We start from the raw sequence: 17,627 nt of genomic DNA, 5'->3' as shown, positions 1-17,627 counted from the left end.
GATCAAAAGGAAAAGCTGTAACATGTGATATGATGATGATTTTTCAGAAATAAATTTATAGTGTTTTTTAGGTTTTGTCTTATGTTTTACAGTATGCGGCAGGAAAAAATGCGAATGTGTTTTTCAACTTCAAACCTCATTTTCGTCCATTTGACGTTAACCAATCTATGTTTCAACGTTCCATGATCTCTAATAGGCTAGTTTTCTGAAAATTTGATTAAAAATTTTCCCATTTCGGTCACTAACCTTTAAAGGGCGGTGCCTGAAGCTGAAGACAATCAGAATTTTCAAACCATAGAAAAGTACACAGGTCGCTAAATTTCGAATCTGATAAAACAAAATATTTAATTTTCTCTTCAATACCATCAAATATATGTTCTTATTTCATCTAGTGAAACTACATGGCTTTGGATCAGTGTAGTCTGGTTGGTCATCGAATTTAAGCTATTTTTTACTGTTATAGTCATTTTGTTTAATGACCATTTGGCGCGCAGTTTATTGATACCCGCTTATTAGGCTTATTTTTGTTTTGCAGTGCTAGAATATAGATATTGACTGATACACTGTCATAAAAAAATAGTCATATATATCCCATATTTAGCGTGTAATAGTGCCTTGAACTTTTCGCATTTTTTTTCCTGCCGCACTCTGTATATCTTATATCCAACAAACCAACCAACACTTTTTGAGTTCCATATCAAAATCTGTTATTATTGAGATTTCCTTTCTAGAAAACTGAGTAGGTGAAGTGCTTCTTGCATGGGGACATTTCTATACAAGGTGGCAACGACAAAGTTGATGACGACGACGATGACTAGGACCGAGAAAATGCAGTTCAGTGCACCATGTGTGGAATTATTTCTGCGTTTTTCTGTAGCAGTTTGGTGCATTCCTGTGGCGGAGGATAACGACATACAATGCTCTCTTAAAACATATCCCACTTTAAATATTATAGGGTGAAATTGTAATGGGGTGTTTGTCTTCATTGATGTTTCCAAGCGTGCATACCTTGACCGAGAATGCAGGGCATCTAAATCGCCTCTTCCAATCGTCCTCTTTCGAACTTAAACGAAAAAGCACACAAATATTGATCCTATTTCCTCGAAAGAGAAATCAATCAATTGCACTCGCGCCCGAATGGTACCAAACACGAGGTATAAACACAGACAAACAGACGTAACATCTAGAACAATTTTCGTGAAAATCCGCCCAGCTCATACTACCATCACCTGGTGGAAATGTTTCACACTTCACTGAGCTGTGCAAAATCGTCAACAGAAGGCGCTAGTGTGAAACGTCAAACGCGAAGAAAAACGATGCGCGCGCCACTGGTTGTGAAAGCAACAACTATGAAAATTTAAAATTATCGTGGAGCGGACCTGGTGTGATGGTTAGAACACTTGACTATCACGCCGAGGACCTGGGATCGAATCCCACTCCCGACAAACTCGCAAAAATGTGAGTTCTTCCTTCGGAAGGGAAGTAAAGCGTGGGTCCCGAGATGAACTAGCCTAGGGCTAAAAATCTCGTTAATACAGACAAAAAAAAAAAAAAAAAAAAAAAAAAAAAAAAAAAAAAAAAAAAAAAAAAAAAAAAAAAAAAAAATTATCGTTGAAAGCGTGGTCGATAAAAATTTCGCAAGTGTTACGTCTGTATAATCGTTCGCTCATTATTGCTTGTGGAAAGTGTTTGTATTTTTCAATAATTTTGCTAGATGATTGTGGCAAAGACTACTCTGTTCATTTTATATGGAATTTTTTAAAATGAACTACAGGTTTGATCTGGCACGAAATGACAAAGGGGGTGTTGGTTCAAGGGGGTATTGCGGGGGATGAATTACCTCCGGTTTTCCGAACTCCATATAAATAATTCTTTTTTCGCTATTTCTGGGCATTTTCACAAGACAGCACATCCTGCTAATACAATAGCCATCAATCCCGTAACGCTCGATCAAAATCCATCACACCGAATCCCAACCGGTATTGGGGGAATCCATGCTTCACGCTAATTAGCATAGCACGTATTTGCAACACAATCTCTCTATCGGCTTCTTCCCAGTCAGTCAGTGCGCAGTGCAGTGTTGAGCTTGTTTGTGTTCCTACGCCTGGCTGGGAATGTGGGCTTCAATTGAATACCTGGTTCCGTTTCACTTCGGTAGTGCGACGGTCTTGGAAATTTCGCAGATAACAGCTTTTCCATCCACGGCCACCACCACCGGAACAAAGCCCTATCGAAGTTTGCCATAGGTAGACGCCACGCCCCACAGTGAGCTGGATCCGATGGACAAAAGTCAATTTTCATGTGTTCTCATTGAGTAATCCTTAAAATTCTATTGTTTGAATAAAACAGGAAAAGAAGTTGAAGTTCTTGTAAATTTGATTTAAAAAAAAAATCACGCAGACCCAGTGCTATGATGTCATGTGAAGAAGTTACGATAATAGTTATCTTCTCCGAAACGTTTCTATTTGGAAACTTGGAGAGAACTTACATCTCAGCTTAGTGTTTCAGGGGCTATACATAGATCACGTAAGGATTTATAGTGAGAAATATTAAAGCTTGAGTTAAACATTTTGTCCTAAGAACCGACACCCCCGAAGCACCGTGCAGCCCGATGATATTCGCATGAGTAATTGGGACGAGAATACACGTTACCCTTATGGTGGAGGTGGAGGCGGATTGCATTGTTATTTCGCACTGAAACCTCGCACTGCCACGGTGCCACCACTATACCACAGCTCTCTGTAAAGGACTGAACCCTAAGACTAGCGGCACAGCGGTGGTGGCGGGTGTTCACATACATAACTAACCATAACGAACCACCAACACTTCACGTTTGATTGTTTCGCTTGTTTGGATCTTCGAATTGAATTATGCTCATTTACTCGTGAATGGTAAAAGTAATATCTATTGCGGAGATAATTAAACCGTTGACGAGGAGGGGGTGTATATTGAAGACAAACTGTGTTGAGAGTTGGGGCGAATTCTTGTGAACGAGTGGTACTGTTATGTTGAAGAGCGTCAAAGGCTTGGCTGCATCTTCTCGAAGCGTGCGATAAGGCGTTGCATTACCATGTCGGATATTGTCTTATGATATCAAATAGCTACAGTAAATTTAGATTCAGTTGACACGCAGTGCTCGACTTCTGGAAAAAAAGTAGGTGCAGTTAATGATTTGATTGAGAGTTATATAACTATACGGTATACGGTTTAGTACAGAGATTTATGTTTATTTTTTTTATAAGAACTTGACTGACTACTAACGACTGTAATTAACAAGTATTGCGCTAGTTTTACGGCTCTTTCAGTCTATATTAAGCAGATAAAACGCCATTTGCATCTATTGTTCTACGTTTCGGTGTGTATTCCACCTTTTTCTAGGAATTAGAGGTTATAAGAACTATTACATACATTTATTTGCACTTTTTTATATTTTAGATTACACATAATCAACAGGTTTGCAGCAGCCACTCTCCATCCTCGATCACACTAATTTTGCAGGGTTGTTGTATGCTATTCTTGAAATATGCCCTACTAACTATATTCTTTCGACTATGGTACCTTCTATGCTGTTTTCCAGGAGGTTTTCTTTGGAATTTCTCCGAACACTCTTCTAGAAGTTTCTCGAGAAATTTCTAGGAATTACTCCAGATATTCCTCCAAAAGTATTTTCAAAATATGCACTTTCAGAAGAAATTGTTTTATACAGTTTCGGAGATTCCTTCAGAAATCTCTGAAGTTGGATCAGATATTCTCTAGGCATTGGCTTTGGATTTAAATACACCTTTTGGGATTCTTTCAGAATTATTTTTCCAAAGATTCTTTCAACAATTTTTGCAGAAATTATTTTAGAATCTACTCCTCAGCATTTAACAAGGATTTTTTTAAGGACAGTTTCTATGAATACTTGCAGATTCTTGCGAGTTTCCAATTCTTACCGATATTATTTCTAAGACTTCTTCCAACATTAATTTTGTTTAAGTATTGTTCCTGTGGTAAGGGTTTTTGAATACAAATCCCTTAAGATATTGTACGAGAAATTTTTCTTAAAATACCTTTAGTGGTATCTCCAGGAGCTTTTCCAAGGTTTCCTTCAAAAAATCATTCAGGAATCCCTCAGAAATTTATTGAGAGAAGAATAGAAGAATTCCACCAGTACCTTTGTCTGCAATTTCTACAGAACTTTTTGTAAGATACTTGCGGGAATTCCTCTACGGAAGTCCCTCCAGGAGTTACCCAAGCATTTTTTTAATTACTTGCAAAATTCTTTCATAAGCCCTTTATATTTTTTTTTTTGAAAAAAAAGGGTATCTTAAGGCTTTTTTTTTCAATATTCTCCAAGGTATCATCCAAGGCATTAATCCAGAAATAGCAAAAGGGATGAGTTGAGAAATTGCATCAGGTATTCCTACAAATAAATTCAAGAAATTCTTCTGGAAGTTTTCAAAGCTATTGTCACGAGTTTTTTACTGTTTTTTTATATGTTTAAGAATATTTAACGATTTTCTTAAGATAGATTCTTTTATGAATTTTCTAGAAAATCCTTAGGATAATTCTTTAGTAATTTTTTGCGCAATTTCTGGAAGAGCTTGCGAAAATTCCCTAGAGGAATATCTGATTGAATTCTGCAGTGATATCTAAAGACATCCAGATTCATATTTTCTTCAAAGCTCGAATAATTTTTTTTGCAAAAATCACTGAAGGCATTTCACAAACAAAAATGTTTTTAAAAACGCTGGGATAATTTCTAAAGCAATCTCTGTAGTATTTGTAAAAAAGTTTTTATAATAAAATCTGAAAGAATTTCTGAAGGAATCTTCAGTAGAATCCATCAAAGAATCTTAGGAAGCACTTTTTAACAAATCTCTGGAGCAATATTTAAGACAATTTTAGATAAATTTCTGAAAAAAATCTCAGGAGGAATTTTTTAGAAATTTCTGAAGAAGTACTTGGAGAAATTTTTCGGCAAATCCTTGGGGGAATTCCTAAAATTAAAAAAAAAAAACAAAATATTAAAGAATGTTTAGAAAAATGCATGAGGAAATCTTTTAATAAAATTACAAAGTATTTTAGGAGAAATATGTGGACTATTTATTTTCTGAAAAATAAAAAAATATCCTGAAAACCTCGAGATAAGCTTGCGCAAAGATCCCGACCAAGAAAAAAAAAAGCTTGTAAGATATTTGTGAATAAATTCGGAATTTCCTAGTAAATATATTTCAACTAATTTCTTTAAGAGTGGAGAAATTATTGGAGTTATTCTTAGAGGAACTGCGAGATACATTTCTGGGGATTAATATTGAGGAATATCTGGAGGTAGTCCTGAGGGAATCTTTGTATGAATTCCTGTAGGACTTTCTGGAGGAATTCATGCTTGAATCAGTGAAAGTAATAATGAAGAAAGCCCTTCAATTAATAACTGTACAAATGCTCAAAGAACACCAAGTTGAAGCAAGGCAGGCCAAGTCCCAGTGGAGACGAAGTGCCATAAAGAAGAAGAATAATAATGCATGAATCTCTGGACGAATTCCTGGAAGAAATGTTTTGACACATTCATGAGGGATTTTTCAGTGGAATCCCAAGAGTAGCTCCTGAATAAACTCTGGTTAAGTTCCTGAAAAAAATACCTAAACGAATTTCTGAAGAAATATATGGAAAGGTATTTCCGATTCCTCAATTTTTTATTCAAATCACTGTGGAATATTCTGAAAGAATCCCCGAAGATATTTTTAATAATTTTTCAAACGAATACCTTGATGAATTTCTGAAGCAATTCCTGGTGGAGTTTCAGAAGGAATCCATAGGAATCTAGAAGAAGAAGTCGGCGGAAAATATTCTAAAAAAAATCGTGGAATAGTTCTGGAGGAACCTTCGATTTTCTCAAATAAATTGCTGAAAGATTTCTGAAGGAATGATTTCATGAATTAATTTCTGTACAGATTCCATAAGAAATTTATGATGGATTTTTCCAAAGAAAACCTATGGAAACATTTCTTGAGTTCTTTAAGAAATTTTAGAAGGATCCTCTAATGAAAATTCCGAAGAAAATTCAGATTCTGAGTTTAAACATGGAACATGTTTTTAAAAGCTTTAAAAAAAATCGTGAAAGACTTTCTAGAGGAATTCCTGGAGGATTTTTAAAGAAATCCATGGACCAATATAAAAAGAAAAATTTGGAGAAAATTCAAAAGGAAAATGAGAGTTTTCTAAAGTAATCATTAAAAGAATTCCTGAAGGATTTCTCAGATGAATCTTTAAAGGCATTCATGGCAGAATTTCTTAAACATTTCCGGAAGATTCTCTGGATTCCTTCAGATGAATTTCTAAAGAAATACCTGAAGATTTTTTATGAATTTCTGAAGATATGCATGAGAAATTAGAGAACCCCCTAGAGAAAATTTCCGTGTGAATCTTTGAGGAATTTCAAGAGGCATTTGTGAGACAATCCTTGAATAAATTTATAAAAAAAATGCCGTGACGAATTTCCGAAAGAATTTTGGAAATACGCCTTTTAGTTGTAGGGATTTTTAAAGGGCGCGAAAAATGGAAAACTCTCAAAGTTTATTTCCTTTTTTACACATATGAGGTCACAAAAAATTCGTAGACGGTTTTTTAATTTATGAGGAGATGTTTCCACATACAGTGGCCAAAACAAATATTATAATAACTAGGGCTTATATGTATGGGACCGACAATAATTTCGTAAAAAAATATCACATAAGCTATCACTAAAGGTGTTTTTAGAGGCACTTCCGCGCCAGACCTTTTTTTTACTAAAGTTTGGAACATTCATAAGGACAATATACCGCATTTAGTTCACCATTGGACTGCGCACTAAGAATAAAACTGCGCGATTGCATAAAATCCAACTGATGTCTTCGGCGCACTATTTCTTCGATGTATGCTGAATAAGTGCTCTGAAGACACCAAGTTGATTGGATGCAATCGCGCACTTTTATTTGCGTTTTCGCACTCGTGAAAACTAGTGCGATAGTCAAGTGGTGAACTAAATGCGCTATATTTCTGAAATTCGTAAGTGCGCAAGCATATGAAACCACGTAATTTTTCAGAGCGGAAGAAAAAATATCTAGTACCACGGCAGTTTTTACATATGAAGGCGCAAAAACATTGGAATGGCCATATAGGTGATTCAGATATAGTTCTAGTCAGTATGCGAAGGAGTGCATTTAATAAATAAAACTTTTTTACACTACTACAGACGACTCTTCTTTGCCGCCCTTTTCTGTGCATGAGTGAGGGCGCAACATTTTCGAAAAAATCACCTAGGCGAAATTAATTATATAGTTATATTCATGCAGTAGAGTGGAAACAATCCCTCATTTTAACAAGGATCTATTTTCTTACATATTTGAAAGATTTTTTTTTTTGTGTATTTTAACTAAAGCTAATTCTACACTTCCATATTTGAAAGCACAAACAAACATAGCTTGTTTTTCTTATATTTGCGAGGATGCTCGTATTGGGAGTTAAAAATGTTCGTTTGACCTCAAGAACTGGTTACTCAGAGAGTAACTTGGAGTAACCTCGATGAGACCACTAACGGTGTCCACAGAGTGTTATAGGGGAGATCAAAGCGAGGATGCAGGGGCGTTTCAGCGGGGTACCAAGAGGTCTTAGGGAGGTTTTCGATCTCAGGCGGTTTTCAAAAGCCTTTCAGGGAGTTTCAGAGGATTTCCAACGTATTTTGCAGGCGTTATAGGTACTCTTTCGGGGGTTTCCGAGGGTCTCACTTGCGATACATGGGATCCAAGTGGGTCTTAAGGGGGTTTCAGAGGCATTCCAGGAAGTCAAAGCATTTAATGCTGATTTCAGAGGCGTTGCGGAGATGTTTTTGGGTGTTTTGGAGGGTCTCAGGTGCGTTACAAGGGGGTTTAAGGGGGATTTTGGAGGCATTTCAGAAGTTTCAGAGGCCCAATCACAATATCTTTTGAAACGCCCCTAGAATGTCCATTGATTTAAAGGTGTTATTGAAACCCCATGGTACGACGCTGACCTGAAATGCCTCGAAACGCCCATGAAATATCCGTAATCACACAGAAACGCCTTTGAAACCATTTTGGACCCCTTTAATAGGCTCCACAAACTCCTGAAACGCCCATAAAATGCTAACAAACTGCCCTAAAACCTTAAAATGTTTCTGAAACCCCCTGAAATTCTCTGAACTGACTTTAAAACGCCTTCAAACGCCCATCACCCCTCTTGTAACACCCTCTAAAGGCTCCTGAGATCCCCTGAATTGTCCACAGCACCACAAATTCTACTTACTAGCAGGGGCTCAATTGAATGATATGTGTCTTGACGGATGCTGGAGCTGATGTCAATTCAATGATCAGAGGTTACTCAATTAATATTCCGATGGTAAATGAAAAAAATGAGAGGTCACATATCCCAATTTCAGATTAAAATGTCGGTTGATACTGACACTTCGCAACACTGGTATACGGGATAGGCGACGGATGAAGCGGAAATGTACTGATGAGTGAAATGAGCGGCGGATGGAGTTCGTCCTACTTTTTTAGGTTTTTTTTAACAATATAAACCCGTGCATCACCTCTACAAAGCCGGAATGGCCAAGACAAGAGGTGTAATGGCACCTACCGAGCAGTCTTTAGATAGGCTGGAGATGATCATAGTGGAGCTCTTTCTGCGTCATGGTCGAAGTCCTTGGTCTCCTTTCGTAGGACCGCTGGGGACTGGGGCTGGCGATTAGCGAAGGGCGATTAGAATGGAGATTGCAAAATCCTTTGGCATAGCTATGACCTCAGGTCCGGGCGTAGTACCAGAGATGATGAATGGCGATAAGGTTACCTTCGGTAGCCACGTTGATTATACCTTTAAGGGAACCTCCACAGCTATAGTGACGCTTTGTCGGATGATGTCCAATTGCTGTAATGTATACGCCTGTAGGCGCAAGCTGCTGGGTAATGTCGTCTCGTCCATACTAAGATTACGCTACGTACCGACAGCTACCGTGGTAAGTTGGAAAGTATGTATAATAAGCTGATGTGTTTAAAGATGGCAAATGCGTACAGTACTGTATCGCACGACGCGCTCTATGTCATCACCGCTATAATGCCTTCCAATTTCCTTATCCGGGAGAGTTTCGAAATGCGCGACACACACTGCGAACTCGGCATTACCCTTTAAAGGGGAAAAAGTACCCATTTTTTGCAGATGTATGGAGCTGTCAAAATAAAGGGTACTTTCAATTTTTGAATAAAGGGTACTTTTTGCCCTTTTCTATATTTAAATTCTTTACCCTATAATGGGTGAAAATTTACTTCCTCTCCTGAAAGTTCAGATCTATTTAATTTTCTAGTCTTAAGTTAAGACAAGCATTTTTTCTATTAATTAATAAATGGAAAACTCTTCTTGAACTTGAAAACCTTTGTGTGATGGTAAGTACATTCATGTTATAATAGTCAATAATAACATTGAAAGTAAATTACATAAAAATTTCAGGTTTGTTCATTGTTGCTCCCATACGGACATAGCCAAGAAACGCATCTTTTCCAAAAAAAAAAATGTATGTTGCGATGCAGCTGCCGCCAATACAAGAAGTTTCCGTTATCTTCCCTGTACTGATGGCAAAAGGAGACGGGATTTCGACCCGGAAAAGGCTAATAGATGAGGACATCGAGGAATCCGTTTATGCTGAGGAACTCAACGAATGCATTCTTGCTAATAAATTTGTTAAATTCCATCTATATATAATGACGTAACAAAATCGATTTTAATAAACCCTTCACAGTTTTCCACCGTCTACGTGATTTATTTGTTTTAATATTAATTATTTAAAATTAAATTTTCTTATGCAACACGAAATTTATTGAAAAGGGAGGGTAAAATTCACCCATTTTGTTGTTTTCTACAGTTCAAGATAAAGGGTAAAATTTACACCTTGTTTTGACGTACAGTCGATTTACTCTTTAAAGAGTACGATGACTTTACTCTTTTTATGAGTTCACCTAGTTACTCTCAAAAAGAGAGTACTTTTTCACCCTTTAAAGAGTAGTTCGGTTTCTCAGTGCAATGGGGCATACGTAGGGCTGTCAGCTGAAATGCCGGCTATCGCCCAAATCGTCTCGGAGCTATGAAGGATGTGGCTAGTGGACTCGAAAAGCGACTAGTTCAGGCGTGGTCCATGGGTTCGCAGTCGGCTTTTCAGGTCATTCCGGTACCTTGAAGTCATACTCGGTCCGGTCCTTCCATCAACACTTCCATCTATGTAGGAAAAATGCAAACGTTTTTGTTTCATTAAATTTAGTTTCTCTTCACTGCTAAAAAAATCAATCCTTAATCACGTTTTCCCCTTGCATTCTGCAAATTACAATTTATTCTCGACACTCCAGAGAAAAGTTTTTCCTTTTTCGCCGTTTCATCTCAACCTTCCTGTAGGAAACCGACAGGGAACCGCCAGTTGTTGCTTCCCATCTCTCCAACTCTCCAAAAGAAGCGAAGTAATAATTTATGTTTGCATCCGTAATAAATTTGAAAACCTTTGATCCTCGGCGCCGCCGCCAGTTTCAGTCGTCATGACGAACGAACGAACGAACGGGATTGCGCAATGGTGGCAGCAGCAGAAGCAGCAACAGCAACTTCAGTAGCCGCGAGTGGTAAATATCGAAATTGAAAATTAAATTCGAACAAAGTTTCCCCCCTTTCATTGGATCTTATTTTTCTGCCAGGGAAGTCTTCCACCACCGAGAACGTCTAGGCGCTCCTACCTTTGTTTGCTTGTGATCGTCTTTTTTTTTTGTTAGCGTGCCACGAGAAGTGGATCCAACTTTTTAAAAGTCGTGTGCCCTTCCCGGAAAATTGAGAGTAAAAAGAAGCGAAGCTAATTTTCGTGGCTCGAGACGAAGGCGACGACGACGCACCGAGGAGTTTCTCGCGGGTAATTTTCGGTAATTGAATCCCAAATCCGTAAGGCCGATAACGAGAAAATAACAAATGAACGCCGTGTAAAACTTGGTCTTCGGCTGTTTACTCTCTGTCGGTGGGTTTGCCTACTGGCTTGCTTATTCAGTCTGGTTTGCTATTGTTGATATGATAATGTATGAGTTGTGCACAGGTATGAGTATTCAGGGTTGAAGTCTACCGGAGTGAAATTCAATTTCTAGACCAGAAAGCAGAAAGTTTCCTCTCCGACTCAGCTCGCTTCTTGATATTCCTGAAAAGTGCGTTATTATTGCAAAAGTTTTTCCCTACTCACATGTTCTGACAACTTTCTCGCGAGCTGTTTTCCTTTCTGACATGAGATCTATCCCCTGTTGGGAGAAAAGTGTTGGATGCCAAGAGCGGATAGCGTGTCTGAAAATGTCAGTCTTCATTATTCAATTTATGGTAACTAGGCAATACTTTAGCTGCCTTGTATATTTCTAATAAATAAATTAAGTAGACAGCTCATGTTTATAAACCATTGACAGAAGTTCCAATTGCAAGTATTCAAACCCCGTACTAACGTAGTTTGCCAATCATCAAAACACAATTTTACACTTTTTGGTAGAAACATTTTTTAGAAGGGGCTTCAACTCTCGGAGTAATCCCTTAAGAAAATAACTTTTTTTATTCGTTTATCAAAGAACGGTGGAGCCTAAACGGCTGCTTTCCATTTTTGTCGCCAAAAGTTTTAAACTGCCTATTCTTTTTGCTCCGGCTCCCATCTCAATTCCACCCTCCAGTTCAATCCGCTCATAGGATCATTCCAAATATTAATCATACCGAAGTGGAAACTCAAAAGTTAAAGAATCATAAAATAAAGCCTCTATGAGCCCCGAATCAACCCACACAAACAGAAAGATGATTGCCCGAAGATTCTGGCAAACGATCTGAAAAAGAGTTCGTCGAAGCTCCCAAATGAGGTCGACTTCGTGTGTTCCACCGGGCGCCTCGCACCACTGACTACTCTAGCTTTCAAGGCTGTCGAAAGAAAGATGAAGCCTAAGGCGAACCAGAATTGAAAAATTTACACTTCATTTAAAATTGATTGGAACGCTTTGGGCTTCGAGCCCAACCCACCAGGCAGTAGAGGAGGCATTTTGATTAAGGCAAACTCAATTGCTTGCGAAATACAAAGTGACGGGTCAACAAATGGGATGAATTATAAAACTAGGACACGCCACCACCAGATAGCAGTTGGCAGAATAAAGTTAAGACAAACGCGGCGGAGGTGGATGGGACATCCGTTTTGGGATGAGCTGTGAATTGATGACTGGCGCAGGATGAGATAATGATGATTTAGGGCTGCGTGTTTCTGGACGACGACGGATGATTGATATAATTGCTCTGGCTATGCAGATAAGAAAACGACCATTGGTATCACTTGAAGATGTTTACGGGAAGGAGAACTTTTATTATAATGTTTTTAGTTTATAATTTGTGATTAGCTTTAACATTTGTAGGGCTTCAGTCCAACTTTGAATGAACTTTACATTCACCACATTGTATGAAAAAGTGCACGGGCATGACATATAGACTGTTTCAGAAATTATAAATACACTAACGATTAATTGCCATTTCAATTTGAGCACAATATCCAAAAAAGTTGCTTCTAGCTCTTATAGTTAACCTGCTGTCGGCGCAGGAAACGGCAAACTGGCAACCTTGACGTCCTCCGCGTTTGCAGCGCCGCGATCCGGTGTCAAAGCGGCACCGCACGACGAATGACAAATGTCATTGCTCGATGGACAATCTGTCAGCTGGAGTTTCCGGTTGAATTGGGCCATACTTTGACCAGCAGTAGAAGAAGCACAAAGTGAAATTTTGGGGAATTGTTAATCTTAAAATTAGAGTTGAAGTTGAGTGAATTATACAGCGTGAGTGTTGGGAGAATCCGTTTGTTATTGGATTGCTGGGGAAAATTCCCCATTATATAGGGTAAAACGAGGTAGTTCCGTGATTACAGTGATCAATCTATATAACCTAAAATATTCGACAGTGACGTTCTCTCTCGAGTCCTCGTTCATGGTCCTGGTCAGTAGCCTGTCCGTCGCGAAGTCCGTAAACCTGTATCCCTGAAAATAGAAAGTAAGATATAGTGTGAATTAGTTATAATATCATATTACACAACATGAACCACATTTAGATCTTGCATCGTACCGAGGGTGGAATTATTCCGTAGGGTGAGCAAGGTGCAAAGGCCACCGAATTGTGAGTCGAAGATACTCTTTTTTATATGTGCATTGTACTTACCTTTGAAATCCTTGAATTCACTATTCACAGTTGAAGCATCGTAATACAGACCGCTATCAAAACCGGGAACGCTTTTTCTTCTCACCCCGCCCTCAACACCTGCTAACAAAGCAAATAATACCAATTTTGTTGATGTTTCTGGTTAAAGTTAAAAAAAGGGCTCAGTAAACTAGATGATTAAAATTTGAAGTTGCACAAAGTGGTAAAAAATGTAGCATAGGTAATAGAAAAGAAAAAAAATGTCACAGATAAAATATTTAATTGCCAAACACAATAAAAATTGCTGTATCGATAATAAAAGATATTTCTCGATTGGTAAGAGTAATTTTTACTGGAATATTTGATCAAGAACCACCATTACGGGCCTTCCCAATACAAATTTTTTTGTTTCAAGTTTCTCAACAACACCAGTAGCAACAAGGGGCTGTCCATAAACCACGTGGTCATGAGGGGGGGGGGGGTTCGGCCAATGACCATTTTGTATGGACGAATAAAATTTTTTGTATGAACTAATGACCACGCGGGGGGGGGGGGGGGGTAGAGAAGTCCCAAAAAAATGACCACGTGGTTTATGGACAGCCCCCAAACGATAAGCAAACGAATGTCTTAATTACTGCTTACTGCATTCGTTTTTATGGTATGACGAGCTTTGCCATCTGGAGGATCGAATGAGCTGAAAAATAAGTTTGTTTAGAATTTCAGGAAAGCTAAGAAACTGTGTGGTAGTTCTTATGTTCCATAGAAAACCTTAAAAAATAAGAAACTTGGAAACTCCGAAAAAATGTTGTGGAAATGCCTTTATCGATTTTTCCCAAACTTTGATCAAGGCATTCCTTAGACAACTTGTTGAGAAAGCGAATGTGATAAACATTTAGATAATTTTTGGTATTTAGTGATAATTAATGCTGAAATAATTAAAAACACCTTTGTGCAAATGCAAATTTGAATTAGCAGGTTTTCAAATCTCAGCGCCCACTATACTGGTACGTTCTCGCTCCCCAAGGATGTCTGTTGGAAATTTCTCCAGGGGTCCTCGGAAACTACTTCAAAAATTCCTCCGAGAGTTTTTTTTTTCTTGGAGTTATATCAGGAATTCCTTCAGAAGATTCTCTTGAAATTCTTTTAAGAATTCCTTTAGGGATATCTCAAGGAATTCCTTCTGGTATTCTCCCAAAGATTATACCAGGAATCTCTCCAGACATTACCTCAAAAATTGGTTCCTTGATATCAGTCCTTCCATAAATTTCTTCTAGGAATCTTCACAGACATGGTTTTTCCTGGGATTCCTGCAGAAAATCCATAAACGATTCCCATAGATTTTCAAAAATTACCCCAGAAATTTGTTGTGAAAGATCTGGAGGAGCTACTGAAAAAAAAATCTCTGGGGACACTTTTAAAGGAATTTTATGTATTTTTTGCTTAAAGAACAATTTTAAAAAGAACCTTTATTTGAATTTCTGCTGCCTGATGGAACATTTGGAGGAAATTCCGCTGGATTTTTGAAAAGGGAATTTTATGAAAAGAGCTTTTGAAGAAATCTCTCGCTGAAATTCATAAGGAAATTCTCAAAAAAAAAAAACTGAACGAGTCCCTGCAGATATTTCTGAAGAAATTTCAAAGGTATCCATGGAGGAATTCCTTGAGGATTATTTGAAGAAACTTATAAAATCTAAGAGTCTAAGGGAATCCCAGGGAAATTTGTAGAGGAATCTCGGAAGGAATTTCTGTGGGAATCGGAAATCATTAGTGAAATCTCTGGAAGAACTTCTTCAGAATTACTGGGTAGAAATTTCTAAAAGATTCCCAGAATTAATCGCTTCCTTACTCACAATTCAACAAACAAATTTCATGTGCTCTACCAGAAATCACTCGCCAAGTTTTATTGAAATTATTTTTCTTAACTTGAGAATACCATCATTATCTATTTTTTCTGGCAAACATTTTGATGATTGCACTATATATTTCTCGTTTATTCTCTTTTCGGAAAATCTGCCTGAAATGCCGTTAAAAGCTCTCCCACATATAATGATCATGCATCAGTGGTAAGCATCGCCGCCTGTGAATCCCAAGGTCGTAGGTTCGATGCTGGATGCTGACTTTTTTTATGTTTTTTTTTTTTCTAGAAAAAAAAGAGATATATCTTGTCTGCTACTGTTTTGATCGTGTAATATCTTAACGAGATATTATTGAGTAGTTCACCATATTTGATTTTGCGATTATTTCTTATCTTTTACCTCTTATATCAATCAAACCAATATCAGTTTTTGCTCTTCAATAATTCAATCAATAATAACTGAATATGCTATTCATCAGATTTTTCCACCTACTTGGGTAAGTACTGGTTTGTAAGAAACATACTGGAATCCTTATTATTGAACATATTTTCCTTCATTGAAATGCTATTTCTGTTAATGTTAAAACCTGGGTTCTATACTCCCTACACGCAGAAAAATGGCGCTTGTTTAAAACAATAAAACGCATGGTTGATTTTCAAACTGAGAATTTACTTATTCCAAAAATATATTTAATTGTTCTCATTTAGAGTTTATCGATAAAAACAACCGATTACCATCATTTCATATAATGTCAAAAATTTCATTTATTTCAACAAAATAAAAACCATAAACATGGTCCGAAAGCACTCACATATCTATAAAATGCTTATTCTAAAATCGCCACAACAAAGAAGGTGCAGTAAATCCATCACGCCAAATTCCCAGTGCAGCTTTGGTCGTGATGGATAACGTGCAGGTCTCACGACAGCATCCACAAACAGTTGATCGGTTTCGCCTTTTTTGTCTTTTTTTGGTCGTTCTCCTCCCCATCCGCCTACCGACGGTCTAAAAATAGATTTCCGAGCTGCCGCAGTTGCTGCCGTCACCAACACAATCATATTCCGGGTTAGTTAGTGGCAAAAGTGCAGTCTTTTGAATCAATCCATTATTTCATGTTGAAAATACCAAATCTCTGTTTGTTTTAACAAACTGTCAAAAATTTCGCCAAATGAAAATATTTGTATTATCAAACAATAGAACAGTTCAGTTTAAAATAGAAATCAGTTTGTCGCTATAGTAAACTGAAAAAATCGGTTGATTTGAACTAGAATTTAATTGCGTTTACAATTTATTTTTCTGCGTGAACTGGGGAGAATTAAGGCGAAACTGGAAGCATTTTCTCATTTCTTTGGTTTTTGATTTTTCATTAAATAACGAAGTAATATTTTATAAATCGGTTTTCGTGCACATGAAATTTAGTTTAAAAATGGTTTCTGCAGAAACGAAAAACATTTTCACCACCAAAAAAAAATCAGGAGAAACCTTGATCCATACTCTACACGTGCACGAAAACCGATTTTAAAAATATTGCTTCGTTTTTTAATAAAAAATCAAAAACAAAGAAATGGATCCAGTTTCGCCTTAATGCTAGGTTTCCGATGCCTGGCCAATTACACCAGTTTACAGCATTTTTGAACTCGGTGAGCTGATGATCATTTTTAGTAAATACGAGTTTGAGTTCGAAAACGTGAAGGAAAAAAATTACAGTAGAGCGGCATGAGCGACAAAAACACTCCATGACGAAGAGAACAAACCTGCCGATACTACTCGATATCACCCTATTAAGATTTCTATTCATGCTTAAGGACAGACTTATTAGAATCCCAAAATGGCCACCACAATGGCCGCCTTTGGCACCTACTCACGATTTCGAGGACACATATCTCTTCGTAAACAAAACCAACGCACCTGAGTTTCTTATTTTATGCTAATTACTAGTGAGCAAGAACAGAATGATAAAATGCATTGTTGTTTGAAGCTTGCTTCTTGAAATTTGTGCGTCTAAAATTTTGATGCACTGTTGAAGCGGAATTTCATGACGTTTGTCCTTAAAGATTGAACATTGGTTGACTGGAACGCTTTAGTAAATTTCATATTTTAAAAACTGTAGAACTCCATTTTTAGGAAAAACCCATAAACTCGTCTACTTGGATTATTTTTGAAGCACGGTCTCAAAATCAGCACTTGATTATGCATCAAAAATGATGGTGGTTGATTGAAGTTCAAGACTTTCATTTTATTTTGTAAGCTAGTGTAATCATTGTTTTTCAAACCACCAACCAGTGTAGACGCATCTCTACAATGTCTATGGTCGCCAAAATAATTCTAACTCATTATTCGTAATGTAAATTTAGTTTCCTGGGATAGAATTCTTGAAGTCATTAAAAATAAACAAGCTTCTGGTTCAGAAAACCCTGACGGATTTTATCGGAAAATATTCTAAAAAACTCCGTTAAACATAAGCGAAGGAAGTTCTTTAAAATGTTCTGAACAGTTCTGCAAGAATACTTTCAAAAGCATTTGACATAAAGAACCCTTGTATATATATATTTTTTTTGATGCTTCAATCAAAACGTATTC

This window comes from Aedes albopictus, chromosome 2 (genome assembly GCF_035046485.1).
Source record: "Aedes albopictus strain Foshan chromosome 2, AalbF5, whole genome shotgun sequence".
NCBI classification, from domain to species: domain Eukaryota; kingdom Metazoa; phylum Arthropoda; class Insecta; order Diptera; family Culicidae; genus Aedes; species Aedes albopictus.
This window is presented reverse-complemented; position numbering follows the sequence as displayed.